Source organism: Hemiscyllium ocellatum, unplaced genomic scaffold, assembly GCF_020745735.1.
Source record: "Hemiscyllium ocellatum isolate sHemOce1 unplaced genomic scaffold, sHemOce1.pat.X.cur. scaffold_304_pat_ctg1, whole genome shotgun sequence".
Lineage (NCBI taxonomy): Eukaryota > Metazoa > Chordata > Chondrichthyes > Orectolobiformes > Hemiscylliidae > Hemiscyllium > Hemiscyllium ocellatum.
Window position 1 is genome coordinate 697,407 of NW_026868290.1, and position 18,746 is coordinate 716,152.

General features: G+C 45.5%; 1 long non-coding RNA gene across 1 annotated transcript in view; it reads right to left on the reverse strand.

Moving 5' to 3' along the window:
• LOC132812805 (uncharacterized) overlaps nt 1-13,442 on the reverse strand; it is a 28,612-nt gene extending 15,170 nt beyond the window's left edge. The window contains exons 1-2 of the long non-coding RNA XR_009643788.1: nt 13,367-13,442; nt 9,011-9,117 (exon numbers count right to left, since the gene is read on the reverse strand). This is a non-coding gene — a long non-coding RNA (uncharacterized LOC132812805). The remainder of the gene's footprint in view (nt 1-9,010; nt 9,118-13,366) is intronic.
• Between the last annotated feature and the right edge of the window lie 5,304 nt (nt 13,443-18,746).

Here is an 18,746-nt window from a genome sequence, read left to right on the forward strand (position 1 = left end):
TACTGTCTATATACTCATTGTCGCAGGCCTATGGGGGCAATGGCAGATGAAGACAGAGAAACGATCAATCATTCTCAGTAAAGAGGCAGTGCTGGGAAAGATACCAGCCGAAAGGTAGATGGGTCTCCTGGCCGTGATGGAATGCATCCCCGGGAACTGTAAGGAATGGCAGTGGGTAAATAGCAAATACACTCGTGATAATTCACTAAAATTTGCTGACTCTGGGACGGTTCTAACAGATTGGAAAGCTGCAAATGTGATGCCAATATTTTAAAATGGACGTGTCAGCATAACTTCTGTAGTGGGGGAAATGTCTGATCTCTCAAGAAAGAAATAGTGAGCTATGTGGATAGAAATTGTCTCATCGAGCAGACACAGCATGGATTCATGAAAAGTGGACGACACTAAGATGAGTGGTAGAGCAATGTGTGCAGAGGCCACTGTCAGTCTGCACAGGGATACAGAGAGGTTAATTGAGTGGTTAAGGGTCTGGCAGATGGAGGACAATGTTGGGATATGTGAGGTCATCCATTTTGGTCAGACTAACAACAAACTGGATGATGAAATGGTGAAAACATGCAGCAGGCTGCTGTACAGAGGGAGCTGGGTGTCCTTGTGCATGAATCACAGGAAGCTGGTTTGCAGGTACAGCAGGTAATTAAGGCAGTGAAGGGAATATTGTCCTTCATTGCTAGAGGGATGGTTATGCTGCAGCTGTACAGGGGGCTGGGGAGGCCACACCTGGAGTACTGTGTACAGGTTTTCGTCCCCTACTTCAGGAAGGATGTAATGGCGCTGGAGGGGGTGCAGAGCAGGGTCACTAGTTTGAGTCTGGAGTTGAAAGGGTTGCCTTCTGAGCAGAGATTGACAAAACTGGCATGATCCTCATTGGAATTTAGAATAATGGGAGATTGTATAGGAAAAATATAAAATTATGAAAGGAGTAGATAAGATAGAAGCAGGGAGGTCATTTCCACTGTGGACTGGACAAACTATGGTGCATCAGATTTAGGACTGAGTTCAGGAGAAACTTCCTCAGGTAAAGGGTTGTGAATCTGTGGAATTCCCAGCTGATTGAAACAGTTGAGACTTTCATCTTGAATGTCTTTAGGTCAAAATGTAGATTTACGAAACGGAAAGGAATTAAAGGTTATGGGAGAGAGCAGTAAAGTGGAGCTGAGATCAGCCCTGATCTTATTGAATGGCAGAGCAGGCTGGAGGGGCCAGATGGCCTCCTCCTGCTCCTATTCCTTATGTTACGTTCCCACTTTTCAGCCGTCCCTTTACCTGGGAATAGCAAAGAAGTATTGAAAGATTTTATCTTGTTCAATCACAATGCACCTTTATCCAATTTAGAACAGCAACTTTTAGATCTGGTCTATTCTTTTTTGGAACTATTTTAAAACTATTATAATTATCAGAGAATCCAGACAGTGGGGAAGCAGGTCATTCAGCCCATCACATCCGCACTGACCCTCAGAGACTCCCACCCTACCCATGTAATGTTGCCTTTCCCATGGATAATCCACCCAACCTGCACATCCCTGAACACTGTGGGTAATTCAGCCTGGATAATCCACCTAACCTGCACATCCCTGAACACTGTGGGTAATTCAGCTTGGATAATCCACCCAACCTGCACATTCCTGAACACTGTGGGTAATTCAGCCTGGATAATCCACCTAACCTGCACATCTTTACATAGTGGGAGGAAACCAGAGCAATCAGATGAAACACACGCAGATATTAACAATAAGGTGATCAATCCTTTCTTATTTCCCAGTTCCATCCAAATAATTTCACTGAACTTACTCCCATGAATATCGTCCCCAAGCACAACTCTAATGCTATCCCTAACCAAAAACACCACTCGTCCTCCTCTCGTCCCCCTTTCTATCCTTCCTATAGCATCTATACCCTGGAACATACAGCTGCCAGTCACATCCATCCCTGAGTCATATTTCTATAATACCGATGATATCCCAGTCCCATGTTCAAACCATAACCTGATCGCATCTGCCTTCCCTGTCAGGCCTCTTGCATTGAAGTAAATGCAGTGTAACTGCTCGGTTCTACTGCGTTCTGCCTTGACTGTTTGATTTCTGAACTGTACCCAGCCTCAGACTTACCTCCTTTCTCACTATCTCTTTAGGTTTACCCCCACTCCCTCACTGGTTTAATGCCTCCCGAGTAGTACTAGCAAATCTCCCTGCCTGGATATTAGTCACCTTCCAATTCAGGGACAATCCATCCTTCTTATTCAAGTCACTTCTACTCCAGAGGAGAATTCAATGACCAAAAGATGTGAATCCTTCTGCCCTACACCAGATCTTTAGCCAATCATTCATCTCCTCCATCCTGCTATTCCTACTCTCACTAGCATGTAGCATTGGGAGTAATTCAGATATTACGACCGAGTATCTACTTTTTTATATTCCAGGTTAATTTGCTATATTCTCTCATCAGGACCTATCTTTTTCTCTTCCTGTGTCATTGGTACCAATGTCCAATGACCTCCCACTGGTTATTCTACCCTTTAAAGAATATTCTGCCACCAATCTTTTCTGAAACTTTCAAGTTCCACAACATCCTTCTGATAGGTGGAGAACAGAATTGCACTCAATATTGTAAGAGTGGCCAAACCAATGTCCTGTACAGCCACAACATGACTGCCCAACTCCTGTACTCACTGCTCTGACCAATAATGTAAATCATACCAATCACCTTCACTATCCTATCCACCTGCGACTCTACTTTCAAGGAATTATGAACCTGCACTGTAAGGAAACTTTGCTCAGTAACACTCCCTCGGACCTGACCATTAAGTCTATCAGTCCTGCTCGGCTTTGCTTTTCCAAAAAGCAGCACCTCACATTTATCTAAATTAAACTCCATCTGCCACTCCTCAGCCCATTTCCCCATCTGATCAAGATCCCATTGAATCCTGAGGTACCCTTCTTCACTGCCCACGACACCTCCAATTTTGGTGTCACCTGGAAACTTACTAACAATCCCTCCAATGTTCACATCCAAATCATTTATGTAAATGATGAGAAGTAGTGGACCCAGCACCGACCCTTGTGGCACTCCAGTGGTCACAGTCCTCCAGTCCGAAAAACAACCTTCTACCACCACCCTCTGTCTTCTACCTTTGAGGCAGTTCTATATTCCAAATGGCTAGTTCTCCTGGTATGGTGAGATCTCATCTTGCTAACTAGTCTTCCATGGCGAACCTTGTCGAACGCCTTACTGAAGTCCATATAGATCCCATCTACCGCTCTGCCCTCAAAAATCCACTTTCTTACTTCTTCATAAAACAGCTCAGTCAAGTAAGTGACATGATTTCCCGCACACAAATCCATGCTGACTATCCCTAATCAGTCCTTGCTTTTCCAAATACATGCAAATCCAGTCCCTCAGGGTTCCCTCCAACTTGTCTGGCACCAACATCAGGCTCACAGGTCTGTAGTTCCCGGGCTTGTCCAAACCGCCTTCATTAAACAGTATCATCATATTAACCAACCCCCAGTCTTCTGGCACCTCAGCTGTGACCATCGCTGATACAAAAATCTCAGCAAGGGGCCCAGCAATCACTTCCCTAGCTTCCGACAGAATTTTAGGACACACCTGATGAAATCCTGGGCATTTATCCACCTTTCTGCGTTCCAAGACATCCAGTACCACCTTCGCTGTAATATGGACATTTTTCAAGGTGTCACCATCGATTTCCAACATTCTATATCTTCCATATCCTTCTCCACAGTAAATGCTGATGCAAAATACTTGTTTAGTATCCCCTCCCCACCCCATCGCCTGCAGATCCACACACAGGCTGCCTTGCTGATCCTTGAGGAGCCCTATTCTGTCTCTAGTAACCCATTTGCTCTTAATGTATTTATAAAAACCCTTTGGATTGTCCTTACCCTATTCGCCAAAACTGTGTCCTGTCCCCTTTTTGCCTTACTGATTTTCCTCTTAAGTATACTTCTATTGCCTTTATACTAGAAGGATGTTCTGGATTGGAATAAATGCCAAATATTTCATCTTGATAAAAGGGCAGGACTTACACTGATTAAAAGTCGGGCCTTGCATAGTGATATAGAACAAAGAGACCTCGGGGTTCAGATCTTTGCAGTTTATGTCACATGTAGACAGGGTTGTTCAGAAGATGTATAGCACACTTGCCTTCATTGCTCACACCTTTGAGTATAGGAGTTGGGACATTACATTGAGGTTGTACAGGATGTTGGTGAGGCCTCTTCTGGAATACTGTGCTCAGTTCAGGTTGTGCTGTTATAGGACAGATGTTATTAAGTCGGAGCGGGTTCAGAAGAGATTTACCAGGATGTTGATGGGAACGGATGCTTTCGGTTATAAGGAGAGGCTAGGTAGGCTGGGACCTCTTTCACTGGGGTGTAGGAGGCTGAGGGGTGACCTTATTGGAGGTTTGTAAAATCCTGAAGAGTATAGGTAATGTGAACAGCAGGTGCCCTTTCCAGGAGGGGCGCGATTCAAGAGTGGGTGAGAAAAGGAAGACCCTAAAAAGACGTTCCGGATTTTACTTTTTGTTTTTGTACAGAGAGTGATTCACATGTGGAATAAACTAGCAGAGTACGTGGTAGCTGTGAATACAATTACAATTTAAGGGTGGCACAGTGGCTCAATGGTTAGCACTGCTGCCAGGGACACAGGTTCAATTCCTGCATTGGGTGGCTGTCCATGTGGAGTTTGGATATGCTTCCCCGTGTCAGCGTGAGTTCCTCCAGGTGCTCCTGTTTCTTCCCACAAGCCACAGATGTACAGGGTAGGTGAACTGGCAGTCCTCAATTGCCCATAGTGTTCAGGGATGATTGGGTTTAGTGAATTAGTAAGGGGTAAATGTAGAGTAAAACGGTAGGGGAATGGGATTCTAAGAGGAAAAAGCATTTGGACCTGTATATCGATAGGGAATGCTTGGATGGATTTGGACTAAGTGGAGGTAGATGCGATTAGTTCAGTTCGAATTTATGGTTGACACGGACTGGTTGGAACACAGGGTGTGTGTCAGTGCTGTATAACGTTCTGACTCTATCGCTCGTTATCTCTGTAAATTCCTCTATGCTCGGAACTCTCCGTCAATGCCACCTCATCCAGTCTTACAACTCTTCCTTATCTCGATAATTCCTCTCCAGCCTCAAAACTCAAAAAAGTCTATCAGAAATATCTCTATCTCTGTAACATCCTCAATCCTCAGAATCCTCTCCAACTTTCATCTCCTCCAGCTTCATTACTCTCCCTATCTCTAATCCCCTCCAGTCTCTCAAAGCTCTGCTATATGTGCCTTTTTTATTTCCAGCCTTCAGGATTCCCAATGTTTATTTCTCACTTGATGACGGCCCTTTCCGATTCTGTGCTGAGCTTCTGAATTCTTCCTTAAACCTCTCAATCTCCTTTTCCTCCCAAAACATCGGCCAATAATATGTCATCTACTCTAGTATCACCCTTTCTGACCTGAAGTCCAATGGAGCCTGTCATATTCCTATAATAAACATCTTAGCGGTCTACAGAACAGAAAAAGGCTCTGGTAGTACATCGGGTCTGTGACAAAGAAAACTACCACCTAACTGTCCTCATCTATTTTCCGATAATTGTGGAAAAGTCTCATCTATCATGGCATTGCAAGTGCACACTAAATACATCTCAAATGCTACCGGGATTTCTGTGTCTCCCACCCTTACAGACAGTGAGGTTCAATGCAACTGTTGCTCGATGAGGACATCACCCACAGGAACACAGAGCAGCTGGGTCTGTGCAAACCAGAGATCACCCACACATTGGGAAGGATGGCAGGGTCCCTGAGGGGGGGGCACAGGAGATTTACCAGGATGGTTCAAGGAATGGGGGATTTTAGTTGCAGAGACATGGGTGCTGTTAATAAATATCAAGAATATCCATCTACAATAGATGGACTCTTGTTCTCAACCTCTCCCCTTGCCTGGGCTGTGGTAACCTTCAGGTTAAACCCACCACCAGACATTTCTCCCTAATGAGAGAGCAGCCCTATTGGTCTGGTCAGACAATGCTGCCTTTCCCTTTTACACAGTGATGCCACTGTACCCTGGGGATGGGGAGAGGGAACGCTGAAGGTGGTGGATGGGACACCACTCAGGCACAGTGCTTTGTCCTGGAGGATGTTCACTTTAATATTGTTGGGGGCTGCACTGATGCAGGCAAGTGGGGAATGTTCCAACACAATCCTGATGTGTGCCTTATAGGGAGCAAACAGACATTGGGGAATCAGGGGTTTGGGGAAACAGATTGTTCTCCTTGTAGCAGAGGAAATTGCGGGTGCCCTGTGACAGAGGGGTTTACAGATTTAGAATAATCCACCTTACACTCATGAGTTCATCAGAAAAGGATTACAGGACACATATTGAAGACTTGGGGGAGATCTACTGAGAGTGTGGGGTGATTCAAAAGAGGACATTTATGCAGCAAATGGGAATGAGCTGGAATACAATACTCACACACAATGTGAATATCCAGCTCCTGATGAATTGAGGAATTTTGTCACAGTTTGACGTTACAATTACTGAGATTACCATCTGAATGTCCACCTGTAATACACGTTTATAAAACTGTCACTGTCAGTTCATTTAAGAAACTCTCACCACCCCCTCCTCCTGGCCCAGGATGACTGGACACATTACCCCTTGTGGGGGTCAGCAGTTAGTTCAGGGGGAAATCTGTATGGGTTTCTGTGAGTTTCCACACTGGGTCTTCATGTGACTGAACAGGGCAGATCTTTGACACATGGGACACAATGTTTCAAGAGTCAGTGCGATGTGGAGAGCAGGATGTGTGCTTCCTTTTCTTTCCTTCCGTGCTGCTGCTGTGCCTCATCAATTAGACAGGGGGGGTGAAAGGCTCATGCAGCTTGATGGGCAAGTTGTCTCCATTCTGACCCATGAGCAGCAAGCTCCTCCCAGTCATTCCAAAGAGTCTCTCTGAAAAGGTAACAACTGCTTCCCACTGCCCAGTGCTCCCAGGAAATGTTTAGAAGAATGAGCGGGGAAATCTCTGAGAAAAGGCAGAACGGTAAAGTTCCAAAAGGATTATAAACAGTTTACAGAGAGGGATTCATTGGAGAAGTGGGCAACAAGTTAGCAAATGGAGCATAATTTGGGAAATTGTGAAGTTGCTCATTTTGGAGGAGATAATAAAAGAACAGAGTGCTATGTAAATGGTGGAAACTGTCGAAAGCTGCACCACAAAGGGACCAGGGGTAATTGCGTAGGAAACACAGTTACAACAGGGAATCAGGATGGGGAATGGAACGCTGTTTCTTATTACAAGGAGTTTTCAGTGTAAGTGTTTGGAGTATATACCTGAGAGTAACTTTACAAAGTGCGAGTGAGACCACATCTGGAGTAATGACAGAAGTTTTGGTCCCTTTATTTAAGGGAATACATAATTTCATCCGAGGCATTTCAGAAAAGATTAACTGGGATGATCCCTGGCTTGTAGGGATTATCTTTTAAGAAAAGGCTGAAAAGGTTGGGACTCTACTCACTGGATTTGGGAAGAATGAGAAGTGATCTCATTGTAACATGCAGGATTCTTAAGGAGTTTGACAGGGTAAATACTGAGAGGATGTTTCCCATCATGAGGGATCTGGAATCAGATACTCGGATAGTAACGGAATCAAGGGTTCTGTTTTAGATTCGTCAAGTTTAAGGCAACATCAACACGGGTCAGGGGTTTCAGTAGCAATGGAGCTGGGGTGAAGGGGGGGGGAAGCAACGTTTTAGAGATTGGAATTCCTGGTGTTTGTGATTGTGTAGATACCTGATCAGAAGGTCACCTTGGGGTTACAGATATGAGAGCAATATTGTGAAGAGTGTAGTTCTGCCTCCGACAGTTCCCAGGGAGAGGGAGGGGCTCAGCAGTAAGGGAAAGGAATTTGTAATAGCAACTGAAGGCAATGGGTTTAACCATTTCAATGTTCCGTTGCAGGAAATTGCAGCCAATCGCGTAGTGGGAGTGTGATGAGCAGTTTGATAACTGAGTAATGGAGAGGGATGATGGGGAGGGAGAGCTAGGCATTGTCAGTGTACATGTGAACCCTCAGACGGTGCTTTTGGACGATGTCACCTCCTGACAGTATGTAGGTGAGAAACAGGAGGGACCAAGAATCGATCCTTGAGGGACACCACATACAAGGAATTTAGAAAGGAATGGGAGAGTGGGGATGGAGTAGGTTTTTCCAACAACGGTGAGGTCAAAATATTACTTCGTAGCAGAATGGGAGAGAAGGACATCACCAGAAAAGACAGACAGACAGAACAAGGAACAATACCTGTGATTTGGTGAGGGGAGGGAGGTGGGGGTGATGTGGAGGAAGAGCCCAACTCCAAAAACACACTTTCTTCATTGGTGACATCACCCAACTCCACCCTAGTCTCAGCTCATTTACTGAATGCAGGGATGGACGAGTATTTATCTCCAGACTTAATTATCCAAACACTCTTGGCCAGCCTCCCACATTCAACTTACATGTAATCTCAAGAGTATCTTAAACCCTCCTGCCCAAGTGCTCACTTGTACCAAAACTAAGTTGATCCATCAAAAGGCTCCTATTTACAGGCAACAATTTAAAATTCTCACCCTGTGAACATCCCTGTCTCCCTGCACCACACACCCTGCAAGACCTTGACAACTCATTTGTGTTTATTCATTGCTTCACCTGTCTGGCTGTTTCTACTGTTGCCAAGGCAACACTGTCTGGAAATCCCACCTGAACCCTCTCAGACCTGCTTTCCTCTTTTAAGGTATTCTCGAAAACCTGCTCATTTGGCAATGCTTTTTATCACTTGACCTAGTATCTCAATCTGTGGCCTTATGCCAGAATTTTTCAATAGTATTTCTGTGAAATTATAAACATGATTAAAAAAAACAAACTGTTGCTGATTTGCACATACATTGTCAACTCTTCAATATTGCTGAGTGTATAATCTATAACAGCACTTACCCAACCACATTGTGGGAGCACCTTCACCACATGAACTGCAGCTGGACAGGGAAATCAAACATCACCCTCTCCACAGGCAATGGGGCTTTGGCACTGATCACTGGGATCTGTGGAGGGAGAAACACAGTTGCTATTTCAGGGAGTGCAAAATGCATTATAAGGAGGGAAAATGGGGCAGAATTTGGGATTTTCAAATTTGTGATTCACAATGTGCACTAAGTTCTGTAAAACCTCTCATCCCATACCATGAAAATTTCCTTCTCTTTCTGGTCTATGTCTTTCCTTTCCCCTGCCCTGCACCTTCACACATCTCCAATGCCTTGGTCACAACAACGCTGTGCTGTCAGTGAGGTTTATCACGTGGTTGAGTATTGTCCCGCCCCTCATTCACTCCGATTGGTTGAAGGACCAACTGGCACATCCTGGTCCTCCAGCCTCGTTCCCCTGACTCTTATTGGTCCTGCGCTGACATCAATAATCCGAGGCCCATTGTGAGCTGGAGCATGCTCAGTGCTTCCTGCTTTTGCTGCTGTTCATCAGGTATGAGAGAGAGAGGGCTCATCCCTGTTTCTCCTGATGTCAGACAATAACAGCAACTACCTGCATTGTATGGAGCCTTTCACATTGACAATTCTCCTAAAATGTTTCACGGATGATGGAAACGTTGATTAAAGAGAACGATTTTTAGATACATCTTTAAGGCGGACAGAGGGGGTTAGGGAGGATATTCCAAAGGTTTGTGTCCTCGGCTGCTCCAATCGTGCAGTGATATAGGTGGGCAACAGCTTACAATGGAGACAGTTAGTGGCTAACCACAGGTTAACAACCTCATGTCGTAGCCACCTCATGTCACAGCCTGTCATTACACACTACCTATGGTTAGCCACTAACAGTCTCCATTAACAGCGAGTCACCCTCCCCTAGTCAGATCGTTATCCACTCCTTTATCCAACCGCTCTTCTCACTCTATCCCCACCTTTACTCCTTTTATCTTGCCCCCATCCCCCCACACTATCTTCTGCACATAAACGGACTTTTTTTTTCTCAGTGACATCTGTTCTGTGGAAGGGACACCGGATCTGAAACGTTAACTCTGATCTCTCGTCACAGATGCTGCCAGACCTGCTGAGCTTCTCCAGACCCTCCTGGTTGTTGTTTCTGATTTACAGCATCTGCAGTTCTTTTGGTTTTAATTTACCGGGAGTTTGTAATCCAGGTCCGACAGCCTCTGTCCCAGTCTCTGCTGTCTCTCCCACCCCCACCCAGTGACACTGCACCTGCACAGCTCATGGACAGGTGTTGTCTTGCTGGCCACACCCCTCATTCACTCCCATTGGCTGCAGGACCGCACAGACTCTCCTCCCATTGGTCTGGAGCTGCCGTTAATCAAGCCGGCGCCGATTGAGAGGTGAGCTCCTCCCTCTCTCTGCTCTGGGATGAGCTTCATCATTCACAGTGAATGGGGCAGTATCACAGAGCACAGGGGCTGGGGGCTATTCAGCCCATTGGAGCTGTCCTCTCTCCCTCTGTAGATGGTGCAAATCTGTCCCAACTACCCCCAAATCTTTCCTTAAAAAGTAAAATTCCAAGTCTGTTTCAAAATACCTGCTGAATCTGTGTCGTTCAGACTGTTCCAGATGCTCAGAACTTACTGAGTAAAATAGTGTTCACATTTTCACCTTGTATTATTTGCCAATTACTTGAACGCAGTTACTAAAAATTGTGACAGGGTTAACAATTCCTCTCTCTCTTTGCAAATTCAAGACCTTGGAACCAAATCTGCACCAGATCAAAATCACTGCTTCACCTTCTCAGCTCCAAGGATAATTATCTGTGCTTCAGCTAGCTCGAAACAAAAGAGAGGAATGCATCTTAATTTATTAAGATCAAAGAAACAGACCTCCGGTCCAATTCGTCTGTGCCAACAAGGAATCCTAAACTAACGAATTCCCATTTACCATCTATTGGCCTGTATCCATCAAACCCCTTCCTATTCATGTACCCAATTGGAAGCCTTTTAAATGTTGTGATTTTTCAGCCTCCACTACTTCATCTGGTAGCCCCTCCCATACACACACCACACTCAGCTTGAAAATGTTGCCAGTTCGATCCCTTTTAAATCTTTGCCCTCTCAACTTAAACCCATGTGCTCTAGTTTTGTACCCACCTAACCTGAGGAAAAAGGATGCCAGCTGCTTACCTTATCCACGCCCCTTGTGATTTTATAAATCTCAATGAAGTCACCTCTCAGTCTTTGACTCTCCAGAGAAAATAGCCCCAGCCTATTCAGCCCCTCCCTGTAGCCCAAATCCTCCAATCCTGGAAACGTTTTTGTAAATCTTGTCCAAACCTTTTCAAATTTCACAACATCCTTCCCGGAACAGGGAAATTCAAACTGAAAACAGAATTCCAGAAGTGGCTTAATCAACGTCCTGTCTAGCCACAATATGACGTCCCAGCTTCTGTATTCAATGCATTGACCATTAACGGAGAGCGTTAATGGAGTCCCATTTGCCAGCGGTTCACCCTTATCCCTCTAAAACCTCCCTCTTCAAGTACCCAGTCAGACACCTTTTAAATGCTGCAATTGTACTAGCCTCCACCCCTTCCTCTGGCAGCTCATTTCATACTTGCAATGCCCTCAACATGAACACGATGCCCCTTAAATCCCCTTTAAATCTTTTCCCTCTCACCTTAAGCCTGTACCCTCTCGTTCTGGAGCCACCGAACTTGGGAAAAAGTCCCTGACTGCTCACCTCATCCATGCCCTTCAGGACCTTTATAAGATCACCTCTCAGCCTCCAAATCTCCAGGGAAAATAATCCCAGCCTATTCAGCCTTTCCCAATAGCTCAAATCATCCAACCCCAGGAAAGTCCTTGCAAATGTTTTCTGAACCCTTTCAAGTTTCTCAACATTAATCCAAGAACAGGGAGATTGGAACTGACAACAGAATTCCAGAAGGGCCTTCATCAGTGCCCTGTCCAGCCACAATATGACATCACAACAGCTGCATTCAATGCATTGACCAATAACGGGGAGCGTACCAAATGCTGCATTCACTCCCCTGCCTACCTGTGACTCTACTTTCAGGGAACTATGAACCTGCACTCCAAGGTCCCATTGTTCAGCAATGTTCCCCAGGACTTTACCATTAAGTGCATAAGTCCTGCCCTGATTTGCCTTTCCAAAATATAACAGCTCACATTTATCTAATTTGAACTCAGTCTGCAATTCCTTGCTCCACTGGCCCATCTGATCAAGATCCTGTTGTATTCTGAACTAACCTTCTTCACTGTCCACTACACCTCCAATTTTGGTGTCTTCTGTAAACCTACTGACCGTACCTCATTTATTCACATCCAAGTCATTTATTTAAGGGCCCAATATCCATCCCTGCAGCACACTGCTGCTCACAGACCTCCGGTCCGCAAAGCAACCCTCCATCATCCTCTGTCTCCTACTTTCAAGGTAGTTTTGTAATGGCTTGCTCTCTCGGCATTCCATATTATCTAACCCTGCTAACCAGTCTGCTTTGTGGAACCTTGTTGAATGTCCATATCAACAGCATTCACCGCCTTCCTTATTCAATTTTTTCGTCACTTCAAAATACTCACTCAAGTTAGTGAGACCCAATTGTGCATGTACAAAGCCACATTGACTGTACCTGATCATTTCTGTCCCGCTGCGCCTTCCTTGTTCGGTCCACACCCTTCCACCAACCCACGCTCCACACCCTTGACCCTCCCTTACCACCACGGGAGATGTAAAACATGCGGCCACACCTCCCTCTGACCTCTGTCCAAGACCCCAAAATGATCTTTTCACATCAGGCAGAGATTTGCCTACACATCCCAAAACCTCATCTTCTGAATATGGGAAATTTAACATGGTTCATCCAACTAACCTACACATCTTTGGACTGTGGGAGCAAACTGGAACACCCGAAGGAAATCCTCACAGAAACTGGGGAGAATGTGTCAACTTCAACACAGACAGTTGCCCGAGGCTGGAATCAAACCCAGGTCCCCGGTGCTGAGGAAGCAGCAGAAACCACTGAGCCACAATACTGTGGGATCTTTGATGCTGATGCGCTGCCCCACTAATACCTCAGTCACTCACCCTGCCTCATTTCCTAAGAGGCAGCGATGATGGAGTGAAATTAGACAGTTAATTCAGAGACCCAGATAACGTTCTGGGGACCTGGGTTTGAATCCCATCACGGCAGATTTTGGAACGTGAATTCAATAAATATCTGGAAAAAATAATCTAGTGATGACAGGAATCCATTGTCAATTGTTGGAAAAACCAATGTGGCTCACTCATGACCTTTAGGGAAGGAAAATGCCATCCTTACCTGGTCTGGTCTGCATGGGACTCCAGACATATAGCAACGCAGTTGACTCTTAACTGCCCTCTGGGTAAACGCAGCAATAAATGCTGGCCGAGACAGTGACAGCCTCATCCTGTGAATGAATAAAGAAAACAGGCCATGTTTTGTTCCTTCTCTAGTAGGTACATCCTACAAACTCAATCAGAAACGTTCTCGTCCACACTGAACAAATACCTTTCCATCCAAGCCCTTAACACTACAGCACTCTGAGGCTATGTTGGTAAAGTTAAAACCCCTTATCATTGCATCCATATTATTCTTACAGATATCTGAGGTCTCCTGGTAAAATTGTGTCTCAATTCCCTGCTGACTATTGGGAGAGGGTCTATAACACAATCCCAGTAAGATGGTCATCCCTTTCTTATTTCTCAGTACCAACCAAATAACTTGCCTGGATGTACTCCCAGGAATATCCTCCCGAAGCCCAGCCATAATGTCATACTTAATCAAAAACACCTCTCCCACTGCGCTGTTGGTCCCTTTCTATCCTTACTATAGCATCTATACCCTGGAACATCAAGCTGCTAGTCCTATCCATCCCCGAGTGATGCCTCTGTAATTGCTGTAATATCCCAGTCACATGTTCAAAACCATACCCTGAGCCCACCTGCCTGACCTGTCAGGTCCCTTGCACTGAAATAAATGCAGTGCAACTGCTCCGTCGCACCTCATTGTGACTTGCTCTTGCCTGCCTTGACAGTCTGACCGGTGAACAGTACCAGCCTCAGACTCACCTCCTTTCTCACTGTCTCTTTAGGATTACCCCGACTCCCTCACTGGTTTAATGCCTCCCGAGTGGCGCTAGCAAATCTCCCTGCTCATCAGGACCCCATGCTTTCCCCTTCCTATGCCATTGGTACCAATGTACAATGTCCTCCCACTGGTTATTTTCCCTTTTGAGAATATTCTGCTCCCTCTGAGAGATATCCTTGACACTGGCACCAGGGCAGCACCACCCCATTCTGATCTCTCACTGTCACCTGCAGAAACAGCAGACTGTGTCCCTGACTAGAGAGTCCCCTATCACCATCGATCGTGTGGAACTGAAAATACCTCACATTATGTTAGAAGCCAGTCTCAGTACCAGTAACTTGACTGTCAGTGCTACATTCCCCTGAAAGTCTATTACCAACTACATTTTCCAAAACAGTATACTTGTCTGAGATGGGGATAGCCACAGGAGACTCCTGCAGTCCCTACCTACCCCTCCTAGCTTTCCTGAAGGTAACCCATCTACCTGGCTGTATCTGCAGTATCCTGCAATCCCGAGCCAAGGTCTTTGACAATGTAACACAAAACACCCAGGAAACTTCGCCTCACCTCGTAATCTGATAAAAGACTTCTGATAAATCTGGTTGAACTTAGAACACAGCTGGAAAGCTGGAAGATTAAATCCAATCCAAGATCGAGTGCTTAAACAAAGGAGACTACAATAGGATGAGGCAGGAGTTGGCTAATGTAAACTGGAAGCAAAGACTTTACTGTGGGAAAGTTGACGGACAACGGGGGAATTTTTCGAAGTGTTCAGCAAAAGTATATATCAGGGAAAAGGAAGGACTGTAGGAAAAGGAGTAATCTGCCATGAGTGGCTCAGGAAATAAGGGAGTCTATCAAACTGAAATAGAAGGCATACAAATTGGCAAAGACCACGGAGAAACTAGGAGATTAGAAAAAAACTTTAAAGATCAACAGAAAGCTAGATGGGATTGGGGGAGAAACGTGATGAGTCGCTATCCCCAGGGCCGGAATAGCAGCTTACACTGCTAGAGAGGAACCTATTGTGTGGGGAACATATGGCCTCTGTAATTGTTTAAGCACTTCACTGTTACCATAGAGATAAACCTGATCAAGTTACAAATCACAGCACACTCCAAAAGCTTGTACTTCCAAATAAACCTGTTGGACTATAACCTAGTGTTGTGTGATTTATAAGTTTGTCCACCCCACCCCAACACTGGCTCCTCCATATCAGAATTCTGATAGACAGCCCCACTGAAACTGAAGTGCCTGTCAGATACTTGAGGGAGCCACAGGGGTGTATGTCTTAACCACAAAGTGCGAAACTGAACTAGACTTTCTAACTGACCGTTGCCATGGAGATAATACTGAGAGAGAGTCTCTATTCAAAGTCCCAAACCACATAGGTATAAGAATCGGACAGGCAGGGAGTTACCTGTTGCTGCCTGGAGGTGTTCTGCATGTACACTATCCAGGTAACTGCCATGTCTCATCAATAAAGACTCTAAGAAGACCTCTCAGAGTTCTGTGCCTAGTTATTCCTATCCAGCAGGGTTCAGGAATATGAGTACACAGCAGTCAGTCTTCACAGTCGAGGATACAAAGAACATGCCAGTAATTGATAAGGAGACTGAGGAAGGTGAGGAACTAGAAACAATCATTATCACGAAAGAGTTAGAGCTGGACAAGCTAATGGAGCTAAAGGTAGATAAGTCTCATTGCCCTGATGGAATACATCCCAGGATATCAACAGAGTTAGTGGGAGAAATAGCAGATGCAGTTAGAGACAGAGCATCCTACAGCAGAGACAGGCCCTTTGGCCCAAACTGGCCCATGCCGACCAGAATGTCCATCCACACTAACCCCATTTCCCTGCACTTGGCCCACCTGCTTCTGACCCTTTCCTATCCATGTATTTGTCCAAATGTCTTTTACCTGTTGTTAATGTACCCACCTCAACCACTTCCACTGGCAGCTCATTCCATATACATACCACCCTCTGTGTAAAACAGTTGCCCCTCAGCTTCCCTTTAATTCTTTCCCCTCTAACCTTCAACTGATGCCCTCCAGTCCTTGATTCCCTGGGAATAAGGCTGAATGCATTCACCTTACCCATGCCCCTCATGGTCTTATACACTTCTAGTAGAGTACCCACTCAGTTTCCTCTGCTCTAAACAAAACAATTCTCGCTTGTCCAACCTCTCCCTATAACTCAGACCCCTGAGCCCTGACAACATCCTTTTAAATTGTTCTGCACTTTTTACAGTTTCATAACTGAAACCTACACTGCATTCATCATATTTCCAATGTTTCCCCACGGCGCTGGAACCAACGGGACAACGCCAATGGATTACAGTCCATGATCGAGAATGAACTCCTTTACAACAATCCCGTTTTCATAGTATTTCCCATGGTGCAGGTATCCTTGTGTCTTTCTGGTTGCATGGTTAATTAAAGACTTGTCCTTCTACAAAGCAAAGCTGTGGCTTAATTGTTCCTGGGAAACATGCCATGATTTTTCAGACTTTCAAAAACAAATGAACTCTCTCTCCACAGTCACCACAGTAACATGGACTTGGCTGTACCTCAGTATTTTTTCCAGTCACACTGAGATTTGGAATATTCGCCCACGGACAGAATACACACCTTTCCTTCCACAGGAAAAGGCCAATGAATATTCAAATCGGCACGGATCAAGTAACTATCAAAACTGAAAATGAAGTTCAATTTGAATTTCTTATCCACAAACCCACCCTTTCGGTACCCTACAACTGAGAAAACAACTCACCATATTAATACAGGATGGATATTTATATGACAATTATAGTATAAAATTGTAGTTTCATGTTTCCCAAAGTTTTAACTCTCAATCTAACAGTTTCTTTCTTCTGTGAACTGAAATCCAAACCAAACCAATCCCCTCACTCCTTCCCTCCACACCCAGTTCTCTCTCACTCTCTCTCCTCTCTTTGATTTCAGTTTCCTAGCTCTTGTCTGTGGACTAAGAACCAAATCAATGAGTCTGACTCTGAGTCCAGCAGGGTGTTGGGGGAGGGGGGTGGGGTGGGGGGGGGGCGTTGTTGGTGAATCCTCTGATGACAACCATCCTGCATACACTGCTTCCTGCACACTCTGGCCAAAACCCGTCTTAATAAAATGAACCGAATTAGAGCTCTAATTGCAGGCCTATCCTTGTCCCTTTCCATAAAAGCCCTGAATCTTCACAAAAGAGTTCTGATAACTTTCTGCAAAACGCTGTACCACTGATAGTCTGATCACATGGCGGGGGGGGGGGGGGGCAGGAAAGGGGCCATTCCCCTGGGTCCTGCTCCCAGAGGGAGGAAGATGCCAATGACAGATTAATCCATCACAACCACAGCCTCCTTCCCCGGCACTGTGCATACTCCCACAATAGGCCAGCACTGAGCCCATACACTGGTCTCCCCTCCTACAGCACGTGCTCCCGATCATACAGGAGTCCGGGAGATTGACAGCAGCTGCTGCCCAATATATCAGAATCCCTACAGTATGGAAACTGGCCCTTTGGCCAAACAAGTCCATACCGGCCCTCCAAACAGTAACTTATACAGACCCATTCCCCTCCCCTATATTTATCCCTGACTAATGTAACTAATACTATGGACAATTTAGAATGGCCAATTCACCTGTCCTGCCCATCTTTGGATTGGGGGAGGAAACCCGCTCAGACACTGGGAGAACGTACAAACTCCACACAGACAGTTGCCAGAGGCTGGAATCGAAACCGGATAACTGGTGCTGTGAGGCAACAGTGCTAACCTTCCCGTCTTCTTCTCTATAGACGGGAAGGAGTGGGGCTGGAGAACTGGGGTAATGGGATTGTAAACAATGAATGAATGTGGAGGACACGGGGGCTAGACAGCTCAGTGAGGGACAGGAGCAGTGCAGCAGCAGGAGGGGATCCTGGACAAACTGAGCAATGGGAGAGTCTGACAGGAGAGAAACTACAGGAAGGTTCTGTTTAGAGGCTGAGGCAGGGACAGCTGGGAGACAGTGTGGCCTGGTGGCTTGGGCGGATTTTCTAATCATCCTCTTCAAAGGTGTTCCTCAACTCTGAGCCCGATCCTCCTGTTCCAAAGGTAAGGACACTGCCACCATTTCCTGGTTGGCAAGGGATACGGGGACTACCTTTCAAAAGGAACTCAACTGTGTTGGTGACATTAACAAGACTCAATACACAGTCACAGACAAAATGCTGGTGTACTTGAACTTCATCCCGAATATTAACACCTATAACTGGGCAACGCAGACCCCGGAATACAGAGTTAAATCCTTGATATTAATAACAGCTTTGTGCATGGGAAATCATGTCTCATGAATCTGACTCAGTTTTTTTTGAAGAAGTAACAAAGAGGATTGCTGAGGTCAGAGCATGGACATGATCTACTTGGACTTCAGTAAGGCATTCGACAATGTTCCTCATGTGAGACTGGTCAGCAAGGTTAGATCGCATGGTGCACAGAACTGGTCCGAAGGTAGAAGGCAGAGAGTGCTTTTCAGGCTGGAGGCCTGTGACCAGTGGAGTGTCACAAGGATCGGTGCTGGATCCACTACTTTTCGCCATTTA